Raw genomic sequence first — 20254 nt, forward strand, 5'->3', positions numbered from 1 at the left:
GCCCCATCACACTCGCATCCCTGGCATGTCTACCCCTCTACTCACCCACACCTCCTGTTATTTTCCGGCGACTGCAGCCGAACCAGTCAACCCTCGTACTCTCCACCGCGTGGGCAGCCACTGCCATGTCTTCCCCAGCTCCGTGTCGTTCCCTTTGTAGGCCTTGCCGTTGTCCGCTGCCCTGGTGCTCTCGGCGCGGCGTGGTCAACGATGTCCATCCAACAGCCGTAGTGCTTCTTCAACCTCTGGTCTTCTTACCCCAGCCGCCCAAAGCAGCACCGGTCCTGCCGCATGCTTCTGCCTCCCGTGGCCGGCCGTGCTGCTGCGGAGGCCTCACCGTCCCCACACTACTCCCACCGCTGGCCAGGCCATCCCTCCACTCACCCACTCCCCCTGTTATTCTGCGGCGATGGCAGCCTCACACCTGATGACCCACAAGTATAGGGGATCTATCATAGTCCTTTCGATAAGTAAGAGTGTCGAACCCAATGAGGAGCAGAAGGAAATGATAAGCAGTTTTCAGCAAGGTATTCTCTGCAAGTATTGAAATAAGTAGTAACAAATAGTTTTGTGATAAGATAACTTGTAACGAGCAACAAGTAACAAAAGTAAATAAAGTGCAGCAAGGTGGCCCAATCCTTTTTGTAGCAAAGGACAAGCCTGGACAAACTCTTATATAAGGAAAAGTGCTCCCGAGGACACATGGGAATATCGTCAAGCTAGTTTTCATCATGTTCATATGATTCGCATTCGGTACTTTGATAATTTGACATGTGGGTGGACCGGTGCTTGGGTGCGGTTCTTAATTGAACAAGCATCCCACTTATGATTAACCTCTATTGCAAGCATCCGCAACTACAACAAAAGTATTAAGGTAAACCTAACCATAGCATGAAACATATGGATCCAAATCAACCCCTTACGAAGCAACGCATAAACTAGGGTTTAAGCTTCTGTCACTCTAGGAACCCATCATCTACTTATTACTTCCCAATGCCTTCCTCTAGGCCCAAATAATGGTGAAGTGTTATGTAGTCGACGTTCACATAACACCACTAGAGGCTAGACAACATACATCTCATCAAAATATTGAGCGAATACCAAATTCACATGACTACTAATAGCAAGACTTCTCCCTTGTCCTCAGGAACAAACATAACTACTCACAAAGCATATTCATGTTCATAATCAAAGGGGTAATAATATGCATAAAGGATCTAAACATATGATCTTCCACCAATTAAACCAACTAGCATCAACTACAAGGTGTAATTAACACTACTAGCAACCTACTAGCACCAATCCCGGACTTGGAGACAAGAATTGGATACAAGAGATGAACTAGGGTTTTGAGATGAGATGGTGCTGATGAAGATGTTGATGGAGATTGCCCTCTCCCGATGAGAGGAGCGTTGATGATGACGATGGCGATGATTTCCCCCTCTGGGAGGGAGGTTTCTCCGGCAGAACAGCTCTGTCGGAGCTCTAGATTGGATCCGCCAAGGTTCCGCCTCGTGGCGACGGAGTTTCGTCCCGAAAGGTTGCTTCTAAATATTTTCTCGACGAAAGACTTCATATAGCAGAAGATGGTCATCAGAGAGCCACCAGGGGGCCCACGAGGTAGGGGGGCGCGCCCTAGGGGGCGCCCCTCCCTTGTGGACAGGGTGTGGGCCCCCTGGTCTTCATCTTTGGCGAGGATTTTTCATTATTTATTATAAGGTATTCCATGGAGTTTCAGGACTTTTGGAGTTGTGCAGAATAGGTCTCTAATATTTGCTCCTTTTCCAGCCCAGAATTCCAGCTGCCGGCATTCTCCCTCCTTATGTAAACCTTGTAAAATAAGAGAGAATAGCCATAAGTATTGTGACATAATGTGAAATAACAACCCATAATGCAATAAATATCGATATAAAAGCATGATGCAAAATGGACGTATCAACTCCCCCAAGCTTAGACCTAGCTTGTCCTCAAGCGAAAGCCGATAACAATAAATATGTCCCCATGTTTAGAGGTAGAGGCGTCGATAAAAATAAAATACGGACATGAAGGCATCATGATTATTCTCATAACAGCAACATATATAGATATTGTCATATGATTACTTATGTTCAAGTGATGATCTATTCACAATGCAAAAGTATGAATCAGAAACCTTATTGAGAACCAACAAACTATAACCTCAGTCATTGAAGCAATTTCAATTTATCATAACATCAGAAAGAGTCTATGTCAGAGCTAAAAAGCAAGTCCACATACTCAACTATCATCTAGTCCTTCATAATTGCCAACACTCGCGCAATACTTGTGGTTATTGAGTTTTAATCGGACACAGAGAAAGATAGGGGCTTATAGTTTCGCCCCACAACCTTTTACCTCGAGGGTAATGTCAACAATAATAACTCATGCCCCCCTACATCCAATTAGATATATCTATCAGGATCTTTCCAACATGCTGGGCTTGCCAAAGGATAAAATGAAAAAGGGAGAGGTGAAGATCACCGTGACACTTGCATAAGGTAGAAGATAATAATAAAAGATAGGCCCTTCACAGAGGGAAGCAGAGGTTGCCATGCGCTTTTATGGTTGGATGCACAAAATCTTAATGCGAAAGAACATCACTTTATATTGCCCCTTGTGATATGAACCTTTATTATGCAGTCCGTCGCTTTTATTACTTCCACATCACAAGATCGTATAAAGCTTATTTCTCCCACACTAATCATACATATTTAGAGCAATTTTTATTGCTTTGCACCGATGGCAACTTACTTGAAGGATCTTATTCAATCCATAGGTAGATATGGTGGACTCTCATGGCAAAACTGGTTTAAGGGTATTTGGAAGCACAAGTAGTATCTCTACTTGGTGCTGAGAGTTTGGCTAGCATGAGGGGGAAATGCAAGCTCAACCTGTTGGATGATCCATGACAACATACTTTATCTCAGATATAAGAAAAACATAACCCATTACTTTGTCTTCCTTGTCCAACATCAACTCTTTAGCATGTCATATTTTGATGAGTGCTCCCAATCATAAAAGATGTCAATAATAGTGTATTTATATGTGAAACCTCTCTTTCCTTATTACTTCCTATTAATTGCAACGATGACCAAAGCTATGTCTGCCAACTCCCAACAACTTTTAATCATCACACTCTTTCTATGTGAAGTCATTACTATCAATAAGATCAATATGAACTTTTGTTTCTTCTTATTCTTTTTCTCTTTTCTTTTATTCACCCAAGATCATAGCAAGAAAATCAAGCCCTTGACTCAACACTAATCTTTATTATATAGCTCACGGACTCCATTACATAGAGATATCATAAGGCAAAACTCAAAACTAGATCATGCCATAAACTTTATTCTACTAGATCAAAATACTACTAATAGGATCGAACTAAGGAAAATGGTAAAGATAGAAGTTGTGATTGTGATACGATACCGGGGCACCTCCCCCAAGCTTGGAGGTTGCCAAGGGGAGTGCCCATACCCATGTGATTATATCTCCTTGGTTAGTGAAGAAGGTGGAGGTGTTGTTGACTTAGTTGATGGCATAGACTTCTCCCTTAATTTATGCTTGAGGACGTCATTTTGATCCCTCAGATCATCAATCTCCCACTCCAGGGTTAATATCTTTTTGCATAGGTCCTGCTTATTTTCCTGCAAGAGACGAAAAGGGATAAACTCGAATTTTGGGTTCTTTACCCTATCAGGGAGACTTGACTTTTTGAACTCCACGTGCATATCCCCAGGTTGAGGTAATGGGGCCGCATCTTCATCTGAGCTCGTCTCCTCCTTCCCATTGGGTTCATAGTCCTCTTCTTCCTCCGTGGTCCAACCATTGTGCTCCACATCTCCATAGACCTTAGGATTAGCTAAGTAATCATCCACATAGCTTTCTCCTTCCGAATCCTGGGAAGACATGTTGATCTAATCTGCAGCGGGACAGCTCGAAACAAAAACAGAGGATAGTTGCGTGATACGGGAGTCAAAACCTTTGGGAGAATATATAGTGAATTTTTACCGACCAAAATACGTATCATGCAACAAAACAGAGTTCGGAAGGCACACGAGGTGCTCATGAGGTAGGGGGCGCGCCCTCCACCCTCGTGGGGCCCTCGTGTCCTTCCCGGACTACTACTTAATTTTCTATTTTTCTAAATATTCCAAAACGGAGAAATATTGCCTTAAAATTGTTTTGGAGTCAGTTTACTTACCGTACCACATACCCATCTCTTTTGGAGTCTGAAACGTTCTGGAAAGTATCCCTTATGTATTCCTCCGGCGTTACGATTTCAATAATATTGGTTTCAACATTTATGGGATTACCTGAGATATAATGTTTAATTCTCTGACCGTTTACAACCTTCGGATTTGTGCCTTCGAAGTTGTTGATTTTTATGTCATCGGAACAATAGACCTCCTCGATAACATAGGGGCCTTCCCATTTAGAGAGAAGTTTTCCTACAAAAAATCTTAAACGAGAGTTGTATAGCAATACATAATCACCTAAATTAAACTCACGCTTTTGTATCCTTTTGTCATGCCATCTTTTAACCTTTTCTTTAAACAACTTGGCATTTTCATAAGCTTGTGTTCTCCATTCATCAAGTGAGCTAATATCAAATAACCTCTTTTCACCGGCAAGTTTGAAATCATAATTGAGCTCTTTAATAGCCCAATATGCCTTATGTTCTAGTTCGAGAGGTAAGTGACATGCTTTTCCATATACCATTTTATACGGAGACATACCCATAGGATTTTTATATGCAGTTCTATAGGCCCATAATGCATCATCAAGTTTCTTGGATCAATTCTTTCTAGATCTATTGACAGTCTTTTGCAAAATTAATTTGAGTTCTCTATTACTCAATTCTACTTGACCACTAGACTGTGGGTGATACGGAGATGCAATTCTATGATTGACGTCATATTTAGCAAGCATTTTACGGAAAGCACCATGAATAAAATGTGAACCACCAACAGTCATTAAATATCTAGGGACTCCAAACCTCGGAAAAATAACTTCTTTAAGCATTTTAATAGAAGTGTTATGATCAGCACTACTAGTTGGAATAGCTTCTACCCACTTATTAACATAATCAACAGCAACTAAAATATGTGTATATCCATTAGAGGCAGGAAAAGGTCCCATATAATCAAAGCCCCAAACATCAAACAGTTCAATAACAAGTGAATAATTCATAGGCATTTCTTGACATCTACTAATATTACCAATTCTTTGGCATTCATCACAAGATAGGACAAACTTACGGGCATCCTTGAAGAGAGTAGGCCAATAAAAACCTGATTGCAATACCTTATGTGCAGTTCTATCTCCCGCGTGGTGTCCTCCATACGTTTCGGAGTGGCACTTGCGTAGGATCTATTCCTGTTCATGCGCAGGTACACAACGTCTAATAACACCATCTACTCCTTCTTTATAAAGATGTGGGTCATCCCAAAAGTAATGTCTCAAATCATAGAAGAACTTTTTCTTTTGTTGGTATGTGAAGCTAGGTGGTATAAATTTAGCAACTATGTAATTAGCATAATCAGCATACCAAGGGGTACTATGAGAAGTACTTATGACATTTAATTGTTCATTGGGAAAGCTATCATCAATAGGTAGTGGGTCATTAAGAACATTCTATAACCTAGATAAGTTGTCTGCAACGGGGTTCTCAGCTCCTTTTCTATCAACAATATGCAAATCAAATTCTTGTAGCAAGAGAACCCATCTAATAAGTCTAGGTTTAGCATCTTTCTTCTCCATAAGATATTTAATAGCAGCATGATCAGTGTGGATAGTTACTTTAGAATCAACAATATAAGGTCTGAACTTATCACAAGCAAATACAACTGCTAAAAGTTCTTTTTCGGTAGTAGCATAATTTCTTTGAGCATTGTCTAGAGTCTTACTAGCATAATGGATAACATTTAATTTCTTATCAATTCTTTGCCCTAGAACGGCACCTACAGCATAATCGCTAGCATCACACATAATTTCAAAGGGTAAATTCCAATCAGGTGGCTGAACAATAGGTGCAGAGATTAATGCTTTCTTAAGTATTTTAAATGCTTCTACACAATCATCATCAAAGACAAATGGTATATCTTTTTTCTATAAATTAGTCAGAGGCTGAGAAATTTTTGAGAAGTCCTTAATGAACCTCCTATAAAATCCAACGTGACCAAGGAAACTTCTTATACCTTTGATGTCCTTGGGACATGACATCTTTTCAATAGCATCAACCTTGGCTTTATCAACTTCAATACCTCTTTCAGAAACTTTATGCCCCAAGACAATACCCTCATTAACCATAAAGTGGCACTTTTCCAAATTCAAGACAAGATTAGTTTCTTCACATCTCTGCAAAACTCGATCAAGATTGCTCAAGCAATCATCAAAAGAAGATCCACAGACGGAAAAGTTGTCCATGAAAACCTCACAAATCTTTTCACAGAAGTCAGAGAATATAGCCATGATGCATCTTTGAAAGGTAGAAGGTGCATTACATAAATCAAAAGGCATGCGCCTATAAGCAAAAGTACCAAAAGGGCATGTAAAAGTAGTCTTTGATTGATCTTTAGCCGACACAGGTATTTGAGAGAAACCAGAATAACCATCTAGAAAGCAGTAATGTGTATGTTCGCATAATCTTTCTAGCATTTGATCGATAAAAGGTAAGGGGTAATGATCTTTCTTAGTAGCCTTATTTAATTTGCGGAAATCAATTACCATCCTATAACCTGTAATAACTCTTTGTGGAATCAATTCATCTTTATCATTAGGAACAACAGTAATACCTCCCTTCTTAGGGACACAATGAACAGGACTTACCCACTGACTATCAGCAACGGGATAAATTATACCTGCCTCCAGAAGCTTTAGTATTTCTTTTCTTACCACTTCTTTCATTTTAGGATTCAGACGTCGTTGAGGATCATGAACTGGTTTGGCATCTGCTTCCAAATTTATTTTATGTTGACATAGAGCGGGACTAATGCCCTTAAGATCATCAAGAGTATATCCAATAGCAGCACGGTGCTTCTTCAGAGTTTTCAATAATCTTTCTTCTTCATGCTCTAAAAGGTTAGCACTAATAATAACAGGATATATCTTCTTTTCATCAAGATAAGCATATTTAAGATTATCAGGCAACGGTTTAAGCTCCAACGCGGGATCACCCTTAGGTGGAGGAGGATCCCCTAGGATTTCAACAGGCAAATTGTGTTTAAGAATAGGTTCTTGTTTAAAGAATACTTCATCTATTTCCCTTCTTTCATTCATAAACATATTATTCTCATGGTCTAGCAAATATTGTTCTAAAAGATCACTAGGAGGTACGGCAATAGAAGCAAGACCAATAATTTCATCCTTACTAGGCAATTCTTCTTCCCGGTGTTGTTTACTAAATTTAGAGAAATTAAATTCATGAGTCATATCATCCAAGCCAATAGTAACAACATTCTTTTCGCAGTCTATCTTAGCATTAACAGTGTTCAAGAAGGGTCTACCAAATATAATGGGACAAAAGCTATCTTGTGGGGAACTAAGAACAAGAAAATCAGCAGGATATTTAGTTTTCCCGCACAAGACTTCAACATCTCTAACAATTCCCACTGCTGAAATAGTATCTCTATTAGCAAGTTTAATTGTGACATCAATATCTTCTAACTCAGTAGGTGCAATTTCATGCTTGATTTCTTTATACAAGTCATAAGGTATAACACTAGCACTAGCACCCATATCACATAAGCCATGATGACAATGTTCTCCTATTTTAACAAAAATAACAGGCATGCCTACCACATGTCTATGTTTATCTTTAGCACAAGGTTTAGCAATTCTAGCAGTTTCACCATAGAACTGAATAACATGCCTGAGGGAGTCCTGGATAGGGGGTCTCCGGACAGCCGGATTATATTCTTTGGCCGGACTGTTAGACTATGAAGATACAAGATTAAAGACTTTGTCTTGTGTCCGGGTGGGACTCTACTTGGCGTGGAAGGCAAGCTAGGCAATATGGATGCGCATATCTCCTCCTTTGTAACTGACCTTGTGTAACCCTAGCCCCTCCCGGTGTCTATATAAACAGGAGGGTTTTAGTCCGTAGGACAAGATACAATCAGACCATAGGCTAGCTTCTAGGGTTTAGCTTCTCCGATCTCGTGGTAGATCTACTCTTGTACTACCCATATCATCAATATTAATCAAGCAGGACGTAGGGTTTTACCTCCATCAAGAGGGCCCGAACCTGGGTAAAACATTGTGTCCCCTGCCTCCTGTTACCATCCGGCCTAGACGCACAGTTCGGGACCCCATACCCGAGATCCGCCGGTTTTGACACCGACATTGGTGCTTTCATTGAGAGTTCCGCTGTGCCGTCGCCATCAGGAAGGATGCCTCATCCCGTCTTTAAAGACGGCACCGTTGCTAAGGGAGCTTTGGCTGTCGGCCAAACCCTCCGGCTAGGTGGTTTTCTTATGACCGCATGTTCGACCGCTGCGCCGACGATGAACTCGCCGAGCAGTTAGATCCAATGGAGCTCTCTTCCCTAAACGAGCTCTTGGATTGCATCGCCGCCTTGGGAGTCGCTACAGACTATGATTAGATTGGGCCTAAACCCGATCTGAGAGAGATCAACTCTCCCCAGGTCACCCATCACGTTGCAGTGGTGGAGGAACAATGCGGCAACCCTTCATCTATCTTAAGGACTAGCTATGTCCGGATTCCCGATCCCTCCAAGCCAGATACCCGCGGAGGGGAGGACGTCACTCAAGACCTGAACCTAGAGTCAGGCAGCGGGCTAGATTTATTGGAAAACATCCAAGAATCCAAACTTCCGAGTTCGGAAACTCCTTTGCCCTTGAGTATCAGATTGGGTGAGGATTCAGATTCAATTCCACCCACCCACCCAAACATAAGCGATCTATCCCAAATTAGGCAAGAGTCCGAAGAAACAGTACACCATTACTGGGCCAGATTCCTCCTAGTCATGAACAGGATAAAGGACTGTCGCGAGGAAGACGCAATTTCATTCTTCTGCAATAATTGCACGGACAAGGGAATCCTTAACACCATAAGTCGCCGCGAAATTACACGCTTTGCCGACTTGGTGTCCATAGTACGAAAGTACTGTGCGATGGAAAGCGCCTGGAAAACCGAAATAAAATTTTGGGATAATCCGGGCCTGAATACAAACCCAGTCTGAAATAAAAGGGTGCATTATCGCCAGACACCCGGGTTAAACACCAAAAAGCAAAAACCCTCTACAGGGCATGGAACTTTACTGGAGGGATGACTCAATGGACCCTATAAAATTCATAGTGCAGAGGGCGCCACACCAACTCTTAGCCTTAGAGCATGTTGGATACTCCGGCAGGTGGCCAAAAGTGGCGAAGATCTTCTAACCCCAGAAGCCACAGAGCACCAGCCCAGGGATACTAGTACGGTATTAACAGTCTTCGAGACTTTCGCATCAAAAAATATGTGAAAACGAACACTCTGCAGCCTTGCCGAGGTCTACCACGTGGTAGCAATAAACCCATGGAGTGACACGGCTATTACTTTTAATGTCAGTGATGAACCTAAATTCTGAACAGCCCGGGCACCAGCCGCATTGGTCCTCAGTCCAATAGTGGACGGCTTTCGACTCACCAAGGTACTCATGGACGGTGGCAGCGGATTGAACCTCATTTATGAGGAAACCCTTCGAAAAATGGAAATAGACTGGAACCACATCGAGCGAAGCAGCACAACCTTTAGAGGAATAATCCCCAGTCAGGAAGCACGTTGTACAGAAAAAATCACACTAGATGTGGTGCTCGGCACGCCGGATAACTACAGGTCCGAAGAGGTCACATTCCAAATGGCCCCATTCAGTAGCGGATACCACGCTCTATTAGGGCGGGAGGCATTTACACTCTTCCAAGCCATACCCCATTATGGGTACATGAAGCTCAAAATGCCCGGGCCCAACGGAATCATCACTCTTGCTAGTGATCCGGACATAGCACTCCGCGCCGAAAATAAGACAGCTGCACTGGCCCTCGAGGCACTATCCGAAGCCCTAGCGGCCGAGGAACTGACTGCGCTCCGCTCCATGGTGAACAGGGACGACGTGATACTCGATAAAAGATCCAAGTCCACCTCCTTTAAACCGGTGGACGAAGTAGTCAAATTCCAAGTCCATCCAACGGACCCTACAAAAACAGCTTCCATCGGGGCACAATTAAACCCTGATGTCGACGCCGCACTACGAGAGTTCCTATGCGAGAACTGGGACATTTTTTCCTGGCACCCTTCAGACATGCCATGAATCCCACGTAGGCTGGCTGAGCATAGCCTAAATATCCTAAAAGGATTCAAGCCAGTCAAGCAGGCTCTTCGGCGTTTCTCCGAACCTAAGAGGCAAGCCATGGGAGAGGAACTAGCCAAGCTATTGGAGGCCGGATTCATCAGAGAGATAAAACATCCGGATTGGCTAGCAAACCTGGTGATGGTACCAAATAAGGACAAATCCTGGCGCTTGTGCGTCGATTTTAAGGACTTTAACAAGGCCTGCCCAAAGGATCCCTTCCCCCTCCCCCACATCAATCAAATCATCGATGCTACCGCAGGACACGATTCATTGTGTTTCCTTGACGCATACTCTGGCTACCATCAAATTAAAATGGCAGAGCCAGACCAAGCCGCAACGGCATTCATCACACTGTACGGCCCATTCTGCTTCAACACAATGCCCTTCGGGCTCAAAAACACCGGCGCAACATATCAGCGCATGATTCAGACATGTCTGGCAAACCAGATCGACAAAATAGTGGAGGCATACGTAGATGACGTGGTCGTCAAAACCAAGCATGTTGAATCTCTAGTAGACGACTTGAGGCTCACATTCGATAACCTCCGAACATACGACATCAAGCTCAACCCGGTAGAGGAATGCGTTTTAGGCGTACCAGCCGGAAAGCTCTTGGGCTTCATTGTATCCGGTAGAGGAATTGAAGCAAATCCAGCCAAGATCCGAGCTCTGTCACAATTGGACATCCCAAAGGACCTCAAACAAATACAAAAATTGACCGGATGCATGGCGGCTCTAAGCCGCTTTATCTCTCGCTTGGGAGAAAAGGCATTACCCCTTTATCGCCTCCTCCGGCGCACCGAACACTTCGAGTGGATGGATGTAGCCACAGCCGGACTCGACGAAATAAAAGCCATGTTGGCAACAAACCTAGTCCTGGCCGCGCCAAACATTGGCGAACCAATGCTATTATACGTTGCGGCAACTCATCAAGTAGTAAGCGCAGTGCTCGTCATCGAACGAGAAATGGACGGCCAAAATTCCCCCTTCAAAAGCCGGTTTACTATGTGTCCACTATCCTTACTCCATGCAAGTCACGGTACCCGCATTATCAAAAGATAGCGTACGCGGTCTTTATGGCATCCCGGAAGCTGCGACAGTACTTTCAAGAGTGTTTGATAATGGTAGCCTCAGAAGTACCACTTAACGATATTATAAACAACCGCGACGCGACGGGCCGGATTGCCAAATGGGCCATTGAGCTCCTCCCGTTCGACATAACTTACAAGCCACGATGAGCTATTAAGTCGCAAGTTTTGGACGACTTCGTCGCTGAATGGACGGAAGCCGAACTCCCTAAAGAGTACGGCACATATTCAAACTAGATCATGCACTTCGACGGCTCCAAAATGTTGGCTGGTCTGGGGGCTGGCATCGTTTTGACGTCCCCAACAGGAGATACAGTTCAATATGTACTACAGATAATGTATATGGACTCCAACAACGTAGCCGAATATGAGGCCCTTCTACATGGTCTCCGGATGGCAGTATCCATGGGCATTCAATGCCTAGAGGTGCGCGGGGATTCGAACCTCGCGATATCCCAAATAAATGGAGATTTTGATGCCAACGATCCGAAAATGGCAGCTTATCGCAACGCCGTCCTAAAAATGTCAGCTCGGTTCGAGGGGCTCGAATTTCACCATATAGCCCAGGAAAACAATCAGGCAGCAGACGTCCTGGCACGCATCGGCGCGAAATGCGATGCCGTCCCTCCCATAATCTTCTTGGAGAGGCTGTTCAAGCCATCCGTAGTATGGGAAGGGGAACCCGGAAATAACAGCTCGGACCCAACCGCACTGCCCGACACCTAATATTCTGACATAATTGGAGGCTCTGCCAACGAAATAACATCTTCAGCCCACGTAATAATGGCAGTCATTGCCCCATGGACAGAACCATTCATAGCCTACCTAACTAAGCAGGAACTTCCCGCGGACCAAAACGAGGCACGCTGCATAGTGCGGTGATCTAAAGCCTATAAAGTGCATGAGGGAGAGCTTTATAAGAAAAGCACCACCGGAGTCCTTCAAAGGTGCATCTTCGAAGAGGAAGGGCGGAATCTTCTGGCTGAAATTCATGCCGGACTCGGCGGTCACCACGCGGCGGCGCGGGCCCTTGTAAGCAAGGCCTTCCGTACAGGCTTCTATTGGCCAACGGCCCGGGCAGACGCTCATGACTTAGTCCAACGATGCGTTGGTTGCCATATTTTTGCTAACCAAAGCCATATGCCACCTACCGCCCTCCAAACTATCCCCATTACCTGGCCCTTCGCGGCCTGGGGGCTTGACATGGTTGGACCCCTTAAAGGAGGAACCCACAAGCAAAAATACTTACTGGTCATGGTGGATAAGTTCACCAAATGGATAGAAGCCAAGCCTGTTAAGACGGTCGAATCCGGACCGGTAATAGACTTCATATCCGGGGTCGTACACAGTTACGGCGTCCCCCACAGCATCATCACTGATAACGGCACAAACTTTACGGCCGACGAGGTAAAACTCTGGTGCAAAAACATGGGCATCAAGCTTGATTATGCTTCAGTCTATCACCCACAAACTAATGGTCAGGTCGAGCGAGCAAATGGTTTTATCATGAGCGGCATCAAACCCAGATTAGTGCGGTCCCTCAAGGAATCTAACACGCATTGGGTAGAGGAGCTTGACTCCGTACTCTGGGGGCTGTGGACCACGCCAAATCGCACTACCGGATACACACAATTCTTAATGGTATACGGCGCAGAGGCGGTTCTGCCCTGCGACATTATTCAGGACTCACCTTGAGTGCGCATGTACGAAGAAAGAGAAGCCGAGCTCGATCGGCAGGACAGTTTGGACGCCTTGGAGGAGGAGCGTGACGTGGCAAAAGCCCGTTCCGCATTCTATCAACAGCAGGCTCGAAGATACCAAAGCAGAGAAGTACGGGAAAAAACTTACAATATTGGCGAGTTAGTTCTACGCCTGCCGGATAAGAAAAAGGAGAAACTCAAGCCCAAATGGGAAGGTCCCTTCATCATTGACCAAGTCCTGACTGGTGGAGCGTACCGTCTGCGGGATGCATCGGATAATCGACTTGAGCCGAACCCATGGAACGCAGCCCGACTTCGAAGATTCTACGCCTAATGCCAGACTATGTGTTCGTCTCCTTCCTCTGTCCATTTTTTATACACTATCTGTCTTATGTTTTTCTCCTTCTCCTTTTCTTTTCTCTCACAGCCTTTAGGGGCCCATTCGTGCCTTGTTTGCACACAACTGACGTGCTATCCGCGCTCATCATACCTAGGGACTTCTTTAACAGAAGCTTATTCATACGGGCTTTATGCCCAACACATGTGTTATCCTTCCGCATGTACCCTTTATTCACCATTATATGCATCGATATGACTTAAGTTTTGGCCAAGCTGGGTTGCCTGGCTCTTGTATTTATGCCCTACATTCCTGTTAATTCGGCTAGGGCATAAGGGGAGCACCTATGCGATTGTTACTGCCGGGTCAGCCGGATGTGTACCTCAGACTGGGTGAAGCCGAAAGCTAGCATTCTTAAGGGAATATTCGGTCGGTGAACTAAAGATGATTTTTCACTTATTTACTTATGCGCCCCAAGATGTTTTTTCTGCGTCTCTTCTTGCAGTCCGGACATGCACTTTAGGGCATGCCTCCCAGGGAAAGGAACCCCTAACGGAACTATTCTCCCTGGAAGATGTTTCTTACTAACCATGTAATATAACATAACTAGTTGGGCACTTGTCCGTTAAAGCACTAATGACCCCTACGCCTGGTCTCCACTCATGCCCCAGTTCTTTCATAACCGAGAGGGTATTCGGAAACACTCCGGAACGTTGGGTCCCGAGGTTGAAGCGAAAAGGTCTGCCACGACAAACGATCTACAATCCGGCTAGAAGGCATTATACATGTCACTTTAAATTACATAGTCAACTTGACTGGTTGAATTCCTCTTCAATACCATCCAATAGGCTGTCTAGTCTACAGTCCTATTGGGAATACTTTGCGCCAATTCTACTTGGCCGTACACTAAGCTCACAGGGATCTCCTTCCCATCGGGCCCCACAGGTCCGACCTCGGCCATGTGGTTCGGGTCAGCCTTTGTGTACCGCGTCTTCACCATTGCCCAGGCTTCCCTGGCGCCCTGACGGCAGGCCGATATCTTCCATAATCGGAAGCGCCACCGCGCTCCCTTCAGCTTCTCTGCAAGCTCTCCAAGGCCTTCAGGCATGGAGACGGATGGACACAAGGCCTGGGCAACGCCTTGCATCACCTGCCGAACTCGTTCGTGCAGTTGTGAGAGCTCGGGAAGAAGGTCACCCGTAGAACCGGGCATTTCCTCGGCAGGACGACCTGTTAGCATACCTACAGACATAACTCTGTCAGCCAACTTCCTCGCCGAACTCTTTTTCAAAGTTTGTTCAAGCACTTACTAAATATGTCGCGTCAAAGCCGCCGATTCTCCTTAACAGAGTCCGACAATTGGGCACAAACATCTTTTAGTTCCACGCCCAGCTTGGTGTTGGCATCTAGGAGATCATTCTTCTCCTGCCTCACCCTCGTAAGCACACTCTCACCGGCCTTCAGCTGGCTTAGGAGCTGTTGCTTATCTGGATTTACTCCAGCGTCATCTGAAATTTTATCATCAGATCCGCATATACGCCGCACTCTATATGATACTTATCATTCGAAGGATATATTACTAGAGGGGGTCTCTTTGGGCTCCCCTGCTGCGGCCAGTGCGGCCTGAAGTTGGGCTTTGCACTCTTCAAGCTCCTGGGACAGTTGGGTATTCTTTTCTGTAAGAACCTGTATAACAAATGATCCTTAAATCAGTTATTCTAACTGTTTCAAGTCTCAGGGGCTACTGATATATATAACCACCAAATTTTCTCACCCGTATGTCTTTTACATACTGCTCCGTGGCTCTAGCTAGACCATTTTGAGCGGCACGGAGGTACGCATCTCCCGAGTTGAAGGCATCCAATGCCTCTTGGGAGAAACAAGTGTCACGAAGAACAGTCCGGCGACGCCTGTGGTTCATGGCACTTTCCACCTCAGAATTGGTGGCGAATAGTCTATCTGCATCCTCTATCGGAGGACCGCCCGACGCACGCCTCGTATTCGTTCCCACCTTCGAATCCGGCCTTGGAGCCTGGCTGGTGGAGGCGCGATTAGTAGCCTCTCTGGGTATAGTCCGGCGAGCGTTCTTTTTCCTAAAGAGAAGGCATGGGCGTTATTATGCCTTTGAGAATAATGTCTTGGAATAAAGACGGCGCGTCGTACCGCTGCGCCGGTGTCTCAATCCGGACTGTGTGTCTTTTCAGCCTGCCTGGCCTCGCGGCCCCTTGTTGGCTAGTCGCCGCAGGCTCGGCCTTCCGCCTTGAGGACCTCCCCTGCAAAACATGGTTGTTATACGGCAATCAAAAACACGCAAGGACGGATCCCTTTTCAAAGTACTGGGACTTCCGTCTGAGTTACCTATGAGGCTGGAAGTAGCCTAGGGTAATCGGCCGTAATGGCCACCAAGGCGTTGTCATTGCTCAATTGGTAAAATACCCCATCAATCAGCTCCACAGATATGTCTGGATCCTCCTAGGAGGCCGGGTCAAGGGACCGTTCCGGGTCCTCGGGCTGTGGAGGGGGGTTGTTTATCTCCCTTACAGCCTGGTGCAGCTCCTGCGTTGAAATCGCTAGGCTGAATACTTAACTATGGGAATATGAAACGGATGGGCGAGAAAAAGTCTCCGCTTACCCAGCTCGGAGGATTGTACATAGAAAATCCGCCCTGCGGGTTGACATGGAGGAATTCCTCCTCTTCTCCCTTGTACAAAGTGGATAAGATCTTTATTAGATCAGCAACCGATCCCGGCCCTTTACGGCCGTAGCGGGTGGCGTCATCCTCCCCGTTGAAATCCCACATGGGGTTGCCTCTATACTGAAGCGGCTGCACCCCCCGCATAATACATGTGGCCATGACCTCGATCATGGTCAATCCGGATCGAATAACAAACATATCCGGCTCATCAGGTAAAGAACGTCCCTGTCATCTTCCTCCAGGGAGCTCCATGGACGCCAACTCCGGTGCTTCTTCAAAGGAGCGTTGTCGAACTCAGGAAGGCCAATTCAAATAGGATCCGGGAGGGGGACGTCTTCTATATAAAACCATTCTGAAGGCTAGTCTTCGGACGTCTTCTTTGGGGTTCCGGACAGATATCCGGTCCCGGCAATACGCCACACTTCGGCTCCGCCCACTTGATATATTGACCCCTTCTGAGAACGGGGCACAAGGCAGAACAGCTTCTTCCACAGCGTGAAATGAGCCTCACAGCCCAAAAACAGCTCGCAAAGGGCTACGAATCCCGCGATATGCAATATGGAGGCAGGCGTAAGGTTGTGCAGCTGGAGGCCATAGAACTCGAGGAGCCCCCGGAGAAATGGATGAATTGGAAATCTGAGCCCTCTTACCAAATGAGGGACAAGGCATACCCGCTCTCCCTTGGAGGGATTGGGAAGGCTCTCCGCTTGCTCTCCGCCATTATAGGTGGCGAGCCCGGCTCGAACCGGGACCATGTACGCTGGGGGAAGAAATCCCTTGGTCTGAAGCATCACTAATTTGCTGTGCGGGACGGAACATCTCTCCCAATCTCCAGGCTTGGGGCTAGGGGAGCGAGAGGAGGAGCTGCGTCGACTGGCCATGATGGAATGGATCTCTGTCGGATGCGCTCCGATGAAGGCTCGCCAAGGGAGGATGGTGTGATTTGGATCTGAATCCTCGTCTTTTTAATAGGCAGCTCATTCACACAGCTAGGGGTAAATGTAAAAACACCCTGGCTCTTCACATTCGCTCGACACGTGTAAAGTGGCCATTATTGGGCGTGGAAGCCAAGGAGTGCAACATTCGCAAAAGGCCGGACACTATTTCAACAGGTACACAGAATTTGGAGAGGAACCCGCTTTGCAATGCCGAAGACAATCTGCGCGCCGGACTCATCGTCATTGAAGCCTGGTTCAGGGGCTACTGAGGGAGTCCTGGATAGGGGGTCTCCGGACAGCCGGATTATATTCTTTGGCCAGACTGTTGGACTATGAAGATACAAGATTGAAGACTTTGTCTCGTGTCTGGGTGGGATTCTACTTGGCGTGGAAGGCAAGCTAGGCAATACAGATGCGCATATCTCCTCCTTTGTAACCGACCTTGTGTAACCCTAGCCCCTCCCGGTGTCTATATAAACCGGAGGGTTTTAGTCCGTAGGACAAGATACAATCAGACCATAGGCTAGCTTCTAGGGTTTAGCCTCTCCGATCTCGTGGTAGATCTACTCTTGTACTACCCATATCATCAATATTAATCAAGCAGGACGTAGGGTTTTACCTCCATCAAGAGGGCCCGAACTTGGGTAAAACATTGTGTCCCCTGCCTCCTGTTACCATCCGGCCTAGACGCACAGTTCGGGACCCCCTACCCGAGATCCGCCGGTTTTGACACCGACAATGCCCATCAATATTATCAGACAAGAGATCTTTAACAATAGCAACATTAGGTTCAACTTTATCTTGTTCAGGAGGTATATAAGTTCTAATATTGCTTTTGCGAACCACAGTTGAAGCTTTAGCATGATCCTTTATTCTAATAGGGAAAGGTGGTTTCTCAACATAAGACGTAGGAACAATAGGATCATTATAAGAAATAGTCTTTTCTTCAACTTTAATATGTGCAGCTACTTTTACTTCTATGGGAGGATAATATTTAAACCACTTCTCCTTAGGGAGATCAACATAAGTAGCAAAATATTCACAGAAAGAAGCTACTATCTCAGAATCAAGTCCATATTTAGTGCTAAACTTACAGAAAATATCGGTATCCATAAAAGATTTAACACAATCAAACTTAGGTGTCATACCTGACTCCTTACCATTGTCGAGGTCCCAATCTTCAGAGTTGCGTTTAATTCTATCCAATAAATCCCATATAAATCCAATAGTCTTCATCATAAAAGAGCCAGCACAAGAAGTATCAAGCATGGTGCGATTATTTTCAGAAAGCCGAGCATAAATTTTTTGAAGAATTGTTTCCCTTGGGAGCTCATGATTGGGGCATGAATATAACATTGATTTAAGCCTCCCCCAAGCTTGAGCGATGCTTTCTCCTTCGCGAGACCAAAAATTATATATATAATTGCGATCACGATGAACAAGATGCATAGGGTAATACTTTTGATGAAATTCCAATTAAAATCTTCTATAATTCCGTGATCTCATATCATCACATAGCCTATACCATATCAATGCGTCTCCCTTCAAAGATAAAGGGAAGACCTTCTTCTTAGCAACATCATCGGGTATACCTGCAAGCTTAAATAATCCACAAACTTCATCACATATATTAGGTGTTCATCAGGATGCTTTGTTCCATCTCCTGTAAAAGGATTAGCTAGCAGTCTTTCTATCGTAACCGAAGGATACTCATAAGGAATTTCATTTTCAATAGGTTCAGTAGGTTGGGGAGCAACTCTTTGCTCTACTGGTCGGGGTGAAGATACCCTGAACAAGCCCCTCAGAGGATTACTTTCCATAGTAACAAGTGACAGTAAATTTCAGCACACTATATAAATTTTTCCTTACCAAATTCCACCTACCAAAGGCGCTTCACTGCCCGGCAATGGCGCCAGAAAAGAGTCTTGATGACCCGCAAGTATAGGGGATCTATCATAGTCCTTTTGATAAGTAAGAGTGTCGAACCCAACGAGGAGCAGAAGGAAATGATAAGCGGTTTTCAGCAAGGTATTCTCTTCAAGTACTGAAATAAGTAGTAACAGATAGTTTTGTGATAAGATAATTTTTAACGAACAACAAGTAACAAAAGTAAATAAAGTGCAGCAAGGTGGGCCAATCCTTTTTGAAGCAAAGGACAAGCCTGGACAAACTCTTATATAAGGAAAAGCGCCCCCGAGGACACATGGGAATATCGTCAAGCTAGTTTTCATCACGTTCATATGATTCGCGTTCGGTACTTCAATAATTTGACATGTGGGTGGACCAGTGCTTGGGTGTTGTTCTTACTTGAACAAGCATCCCACTTATGATTAACTTCTGTTGCAAGCATCCGCAACTACAACAAAAGTATTAAGGTAAACCTAACCATAGCATGAAACATATGGATCCAAATCAACCCCTTACGAAGCAACACATAAACTAGGATTTAAGCTTCTGTCACTCTAGCAACTCATCATCTATTTATTACTTCCCAATGCCTTCCTCTAGGCCCAAATAATGGTGAAGTGTTATGTAGTCAATGTTCACATAACACCACTAGAGGCTAGACAACATACATCTCATGAAAATATCGAACGAATACCAAATTCACATGACTACTAATAGCAAGACTTCTCCCTTGTCCTCAGGAACAAACGTAACTACTCACAAAGGATATTCGTGTTCATAATCAGAGGGGTAATAATATGCACAAACGATCTGAACATATGATCTTCCACCAATTAAACCAACTAGCATCAACTACAATGAGTAATTAACACTACTAGCAACCTACTAGCACCAATCCCGGAGTTGGAGATAAGAATTGGATACAAGAGATGAACTAGGGTTTTGAGATGAGATGGTGCTGATGAAGATGTTGATGGAGATTGCCCTCTCCCGATGAGAGGAGCGTTGATGATGACGATGGGGATGATTTCCCCCTCCGGGAGGGAGGTTTCCCCGGCAGAACAGCTCTGCCGGAGCTGTAGATTGGATCCGCCAAGGTTCCGCCTCGTGGCGGCGGAGTTTCGTCCCGAAAGGTTGCTTCTAATTTTTTTCTCGACGAAAGACTTCATATAGCAGAAGATGGTCATTGGAGAGCCACCAGGGGGCCCATGAGGTAGGG

Source organism: Triticum dicoccoides, chromosome 6A (genome assembly GCF_002162155.2).
Source record: "Triticum dicoccoides isolate Atlit2015 ecotype Zavitan chromosome 6A, WEW_v2.0, whole genome shotgun sequence".
Classification (NCBI taxonomy): domain Eukaryota; kingdom Viridiplantae; phylum Streptophyta; class Magnoliopsida; order Poales; family Poaceae; genus Triticum; species Triticum dicoccoides.